Source organism: Serinus canaria, chromosome Z, assembly GCF_022539315.1.
Source record: "Serinus canaria isolate serCan28SL12 chromosome Z, serCan2020, whole genome shotgun sequence".
NCBI lineage: Eukaryota > Metazoa > Chordata > Aves > Passeriformes > Fringillidae > Serinus > Serinus canaria.
Genome location: NC_066343.1, coordinates 7320450 through 7327944, shown reverse-complemented (window position 1 = coordinate 7327944; position 7495 = coordinate 7320450).

Here is a 7495-nt window from a genome sequence, read left to right as displayed (position 1 = left end):
TGCAAGATCAAGAGTGAACAGGCACTTTGAGCTCCTCACCAGCAAACCACACCTGAGCTGGTGTGCCAAAGGGTTCTTGTTGCTGTGAAATTACATGGCAGCTTGATTTTACACTGAGGACACTGAAACCCGTGAGTAGCTGGCTATGAAGGTAATTAATCACTCAGTACCTCAATCCCAGGGACAATTAAGTAGGTAGGCAAACCAATTAATTTGTTGGAGTCCCTATGTTTTTTTTTTTTCTAGTGTGCCATGGGTTCTTGCACTGGAAATTCCCATTTGCAGCTTGAAAGCTGTCAAGAGGGAAAACAGATATCACTGTAGCTCTGGACTTTCTCACCTGGAAGGCACAAGAAACACTTTGAAATTAGGGAATAAAGACTTCAGAGGGCTTCTATGAAATGATCAAAAGGGAAACAGTTAAACATGTGAGCCCAGCTCTAAAGCTGATGTTTAAGTTAGAAGAATGTGAAGAATGACAATTTAAGAACATACTGAGATGAATGAGAAGGTCCAAACCTCTTGGAGCTGTTGCTCCAGGCTCTCTGCAGACTCTGAAGTACCTGCATCGGCTGTGTTTGAGGCACATTTATCAGAATTTAATTTGCAGTCACAATGACTAAGAAATACATTATACAACATGCACACTTGGACCTTGGAGAATGACCAGGCACCAGGGAGAAGCTTCCACAGGCAACAGCACCTGCAGCAAAAAAAGAAAAAAACCAAAACCACTGAGAACAGAACAGGCAGGCAGCAACAGTATGATAATCCAGTCCAGAGACAGGGAGCAATTTTCAGTAGACACTCAATTGAACTGGAGCTAACTGGCTGCAGAATAAACCTGACTATAACTCCAGCATACATCATTTACCTAGTTTTCCTTCTGAAGGGCTGCAAACTTGATATTGCTCTCACCTTTTCTATCCAAAACATGAACCCTTAGTGTTTCCCATGAAGCTCCTAATTTCTTTGTGGCTGTTCTGAAAAACATTGCCTCTGCTGGTGTATTTCCTAATTCTCACTATGTCCCCTCCAATCTGTCCCAGATACCACCACTAAGTATCAACACGTGATTCCAGCCACATCCCTGCCTTCTCCTGAATCCCCTTCTCTGGTTACTACTGCAATCAAGTCAAATTTGAACTTTTTCTTTTCCTTTTTTGACCCTTCCCTGTTCTTCCCTGTTCTTCCCTGTTCTTCCCTGTTCTTCCCTGTTCTTCCCTGTTCTTCCATTCCCTTCCCTTCCCTTCCCTTCGCTTCCCGTCCCTCCCTTCCCTGTCCCTTCCCTTCCCTGCCCTTCCCTTCCCTTTCCCTTCCTCCCTTCACCGTCCCTGCCCCTTCCCGTCCCGTCCTCCTTGCCTGCCCGTCCTGCCTCCTTCCCTTCCCTTCCTTCCCTTCCTCCCTTCCCTTCCCAAACCTTCCCAAACCTTCCCAAACTTCCCAAACCTTCCCAAACCTTCCCAAACCTTCCCAAACCTTCCCTTCCCAAACCTTCCCAAACCTTCCCAAACCTTCACAAACCTTCCCTTTCCAAACCTTCCCTTCCCAAACCTTCCCTTCCCAAACCTTCCCAAACCTTCCCTTCCCAAACCTTCCCAAACCTTCCCAAACCTTCCCATGTAAAAACCTTTCACGACCCAGAGCAGCAATCACTCTCACAATAACACAACCAACATATCTGCTAAATCTCTGCTCAATTATATCACTTCTCATTACATTCCATGTCAAGTTTTGATGCTCGGCATGTTTTACTATTAGAATAATAAGTACCAGCTTGATTGCAGCTATATCTTTTGAAAGACTACACCAAAAGGAGTACCACCCACTTGCAGTTGTCAGATTTTCAGATAAATTAGTTCATTACTGAGGAAATGATGGCTTTTTTTTTTTCTGCCATCTTCTTTGAAATTAATTCAAATATTAATATATTGATTGGACAGGTGGCATTTACATAGAGACTGATATGTATAAATAATTGTTACCTTTCTGAAGACAGAATGGGATGCTGAAATATTTTTGTAATTGTAGGTGAGGATTTTTTTCCAAGTGTGCTGGTACTATTTATGGACTTTCTTTTGTGTTCTTTTCTGCATCTTTCTTTTGTCCTACCTTCTCCTGTTAATGGGATCCACCCAGTCACCTCAAAAGCCTGGGTTTCCACAAAAGAACTGGAAAATCCACATATTTTTTGTGCTGGAAAAAGGAAACAAAATATACCCAGCTGTTTCCACGTGTTAGTGTAAAAACATTACTGTGTGCAGTCACAAGACAGGCAAGTATGTCCACAAATTATGAAAGATATTTGAATGTTTGGGTTTTTTTAGGTTTTTAGTTTTTTTTTTTTTTTTTAATATGCAATGTAGCACCAGTCTCCTTCAAGATGAGGTTACATTTCATGACAACAGGATTGGCTGTCCCTGACTAGATCAATCTGCAATGTAATCACTGGAAATATGAACTCACATCACAAATGGTGTATCTTCAATTATTCTAGAGAGCACAACAGCTGTGAAGAGAAAAACTGGAAAAAATGCCTTCTACATAATTGTCTCATCATGAGTATAGGTGAGAGGTTGCAGAAGAAGGGCTCCTTTGAAATACAGCATATTAAATTAAATTAATGGAGAGAGAAACTCATCAAAAGTGTGGTTTAAAATAAAGGAGGTCAGGGTGGGCATTAGGAGACAATAACTCTGGAGAAATCAGAACGGGGAGCAGAAAAGAAATGTAATTCTTAAAACAGACTCAGACTTTAAGAGCTATCACTGTATCATAGATAAAACACCAATGGAGAGAAACACAAAATTTCAATACATAGCACCTACAAGGAAAAAGAAAAATCTCCAAGTTACTGAGAGGAATTGGTAAAGATTATTAACCCAATTAGATGCAAGAATGAGCCAAGCAGAAGGTTTAAATTAGCAGTTTATCCATTGGAGTCAATGAAGCCAGCCAAATTGCATCAGCTGAGGATTTGGCTGATCATTTGGAGATGTGGAATAGGGAGGAAAAAAATTAAAAGTGCCATAAATACATGGGATTAGAGAAAATTAAATGTTGTAACAGAGATGAATGGCCAGCAAATGGATGAGGAAGACCTTGATTTTGTGCTGGCCATAGATTTAAAATCCTGAGCAAAATCTTCAGAGGGATTTTGTCAGAACCTCTCCAGACAAGCAGCGGCAGCGACAAGCTCAGAGAGAGGAAAGGTGTGCCCAAAACAAATGACATTATTAGAAGAATAGAGCTTTGGCAGGCACTTCAGCAATGTTCCACTTTCTGCAGCGTGCATCCCTCTGCTCCCAGGGAAAATGAACTGGAATTGACCCACAGGCACCGCTGGGACTTCAGCGAAAGCTGACGAAGAAACAACTTCATTTGGAAATAAACTATGAGCTGAGGTGTTTCAAAAAGCAGAAGATAAAATACATTGTTTCCTTTTTATATCTTCAAAGGCATGCAAGATGGGAAATCAACTACGCCTGAAATCCTTCCACAGGCAACGAAAATACCTGCTGGAGTTGCTTCAAAAGAAGAAACTTGGGCTAACTTTGTAATGTATCAATAAAAATGTCATCAAACTGCATATACCAGACAGATTATTCTGTGGTAGCAGGTACTTCCCTACAAAGCCAGAGATGGCCTTGATCAATTTTATGGTGTGTCTAGAAAAATTAGGTATCAGAAAAACTAGCTAGGGAAGGGGAACTCAGGCCTTTTGGAGGCTGTATATTACACAGGTTGGTTAGGACACACAGAATAAAAATTATTGGCTAGTATTTGAGAGCTTAAGTTTTAAAAAAACTGAGGTGTTAGAGAGACATATCAAGAGATGCAAGGGTTGTATTTGGGTCTTGGGGAAAAAAAAAACCCAAGGAAATGCTTTCCTCAAGGGTGTACAAGCAAAAATAGATTTGTATTGAATTGCATACATCTAGTAAAATACACGAGGACAGGGGCACACTCTGAAAAATGACCAGTAAATATAGCCAGAAACCTTTTTTATCTAACCCATACATTCAAAATCATTTCACAAATCACTCAGTACCTCTCTCCTCTGAAGACAAAATCAAAATGTTTCTCTCCTGAAGTCTTCTTAGCAGTGAGCATAATGCAATATTGGGATACCTTATCCCAACCAGCAAACTGTTGTCATCTTCCAAAGGTCAGATGATGTAAAATGACTGCAGTTACAATCTCACTGACTCCATCTAAAGCCATGTTGAAGGTAAATGAAATCCAGCTGTGTCTTTTGAAGGACTGAATTTCATAAAACCTAATTTGCACCTACAGCAAAGAATATTTTTGCTTCTAAAGATTTCAAAAGTGAAAAAAAAGTGAATTTGATTAAGCTTCATGGTCACTGCTTTTTAGCAGTAAGTGAAGTCAGGACGTGCCTTCAGTTGCTTAGAAATCCTTGTTATGGTAATTGCAGATTTTTTGCAGAGTCAGTTTGTTGCTTGTATTCTAGTGGCGGATAAAGCATCCTTTTGGCTAGACTTCATTCTATTATTTTATTAAATCAAACTTATCACTGAAGAGTGGATGCATGCCGACAAATTACTTAATGAAGATCTAGGGCCATTTGCGGTTCATGTTTTAGTGACTAACGGATGTGTTTAGTTTGGTTCCAACCCAGTTAATTTTAACACTGGAGGAATTCTTTTTCATTAACTCTACTGCAAGTTTCACTGGTCTCCAAACACAAGTTTTTCTGCTGCTTGAACTTTCAGGCATGTTCTGAGGCTGGGGAAGTGTGACCTGTGGTACCCACCAAACCCACCTTGCGGTCTACCACAGCCTGCCAACACCACACACATCCATTACTCCTGTCTCACGCCTCAATTAAAAGGTTTTGGAGAAGGACTGGTTCTCTTTGCAAAGTGATTTCTTGAGCCCTGGTCCTGGTGAAGAGTTTTTGAGGAGCACTGGGGGCAGGTATAAAAACCCAACTGTGAGTTTACTCAAGCATTTCGACTGCTAAGGATTCTGCTTCCTCAAGGGAGCAAAATCTCTATTTCTAATAATTACCACTTGTGCATCTATCAGAGAAGGAAGTGACTTCCAACACCCAGCATGGTCCTCACCAGTGCACTCCTCTTCAGCATTCTCAGCAACATAAAAATACATCTTTCTATGGGTTTTCAACATTCTGGGGTGTGCTTGCAGACAAAGTGATCTCACCGTGAAGAGTTTGCTCTTGGAGATCACAGTCTGAGCTCTGCCAGGTTAAAAGAAAAGCATTTCAAATTTTGCTAGCAGGCTAAAAGTTTTATGTTTTAATAGGAGAATTTTCTGAAGAGTTCTTAAGAGCCTAGATTTGCACTATTTACACGTAAACCTTTTTGAATACACTACAAGAATCTACAAGAGTACTTGCTTAAAGAAAATTTTCTTGATGAGATGATGTCCCTTGTCTTTCATAGATCAGAGCAAGACTTCAGCACTCCCAGACAAAAAGCTTCTCCTCACAGTCCTCTCCAAAGAAGGAAACTCTTAGAGGTTAAAAAAATATGAGAGTTACCAGGGTAAAAGTCAGATCAGCACATTACCAATCTTTTTTAGACAGGAAAGTGAAATTCTCTCAAGAGCTGGAGAACATAATATTCTACAGACAGACTGGTATTTAGTTGTTCAGGGAGCTGACACAATACTTACTTGCCTCTTGCATAAGGATTCTGAAGCCCAGCTCTGCTAGGATAAAACAGCTGTGAAGAAGAGGAGAATAAATACAAGTTCATACAAACTTGTTGTAGGAAAATGAAGAAATTCTTCCAAATCTGGGAAGGAAAAGAGAGAAGCCACTTCCAGTTCTGTGAGTGGACATTAACAACAGTGCTTCACTGCTGACTGTGTACAAAGATTGTGCTTTCAGTGTCTTTATTTTCCACATTGCTTTCCTGGTGTCTCCTGCTCACTATGGCTGTGTCCACACTAAAAATACCAGTTTGCCATCCTGAAAAGCTGAATAGACCCCGTGGAGAAACAGGTTTGGCTGGGGGCAATGGGCTAGGAGGAAAGGAAATTCAGGAGAGCATCATCTTGATCTTTCCACACCATCTTCTCTCCCCTTTGCCTGTGGTCTTGCTAACCTGGGGCTCGCTGTGCAGCCTCCATGGGCTGCAGGAACAGGACACAGGTCCATGCAAACCTGACTCTGCACAGCAGCCAAGCCCAGACTGAGAGATGAAATGCTTGGGGATCGAGCTCAGGCTGGTCATATCCTCCGGGTGAGGAAAGTCAATCCCAGAAGCTGGAAAGGTGTTTGTGTTTGGTTCTTTGTTGAAAAACCTACAGTTGTTTGGTTGGTTTGGGGGGTTTTTTGTGGGTTTTCTCCCCCCACCCCTGGCTTTTTGTTCCCCTGGCTGCATGGTGGAACATCAACCAGATAAATGAGCAAAGGCTTAATTTTTTTTATTTAAAACCAAAGAAGATCCCTTCTACTGTGGCGTCAAACCAACACGGCGGTGGGACACCACCTTTGCTGGGAAGACAGAAAGGAGCTGAAATCCCTCTCTATTTCCCCACCCGCGGGTGGGGAGCGGGGCTACCGAGGGCTCCGTCCCGCAGGAGCCCCGGGCCACCCTGGCCACTGCCCGACGTTCCCCGGCCACACAAACGCCAGCACCCAGAGAAGAGCAAACTATCCCCATCGCCCTTAATGGGACACTTAACCCGCCCGGGTAATTAAGACCAGGGGGCTGTCAGCAAGATTAACCCCCTTATTGCCGGGAGCGGCACCGGGGCTTGCCAGGAGGGTCCCCCCTCACTCCCACCACCCGCGGAGGGTCCCGCACCCCCTGGGCTCGCCCCCCTCCTCTCGGTAGCCACAAACGCCCGCTCCTGAGCGAAACCAGCGCTCCGAAGGGCTTGGGGGGGTCTCCGGGGAAGCTCCCTCTTCCTCTTTCCCCTGGAGTCCGCTTCTTGGGAGCCCAGCGTGCCCACCTCGCTGCGGGCTGCTCGGAGCGCCCTGGGGATGGCAGCAAGCCTGCGGGAGGAAGTTATGGACCACCGGAGCCCTGGGGAGCAGCCCCCCTTGCCGTGCCCCCCGGCGCTGCCCCGCCGAGCCCCCGGTTCCTCCGGCCGCCCCCAGCTCCTCCCGCCGGAGCCCCGCGGTCCCCCCGGGGCTCGGGGGGCTCCTCCGGGACCGGCGAGGGAGGGACTCCCCCCTCCCCTCCGCCCAAGGACCGGGGGGGATAGGGCGGGAAAACACTTCCAGACTATCTCCATGAAGATCCAGTTTCTTTCTTTCTGGTCAGAAGCAACGTGTTTTGTGGTTGTGGGTTGGTCTTTGTCGCTCGCTTTTAATTTATTTTAATTTTTTCTTTTTTAGGTTTGTTTCTGGTGGGTTTTTATTTTCTTTTTCCGTTTGTTTTTGTTTGTTTGTTTGCCTGGGTTTTAAATTTAAAATGCTGAGAGACAAAGAGGTGAATTATCTGTCTCGGCGTTGATGGTACGTCAAAGATTGCAAAGCCCAGGCGCTCTGTTCCTG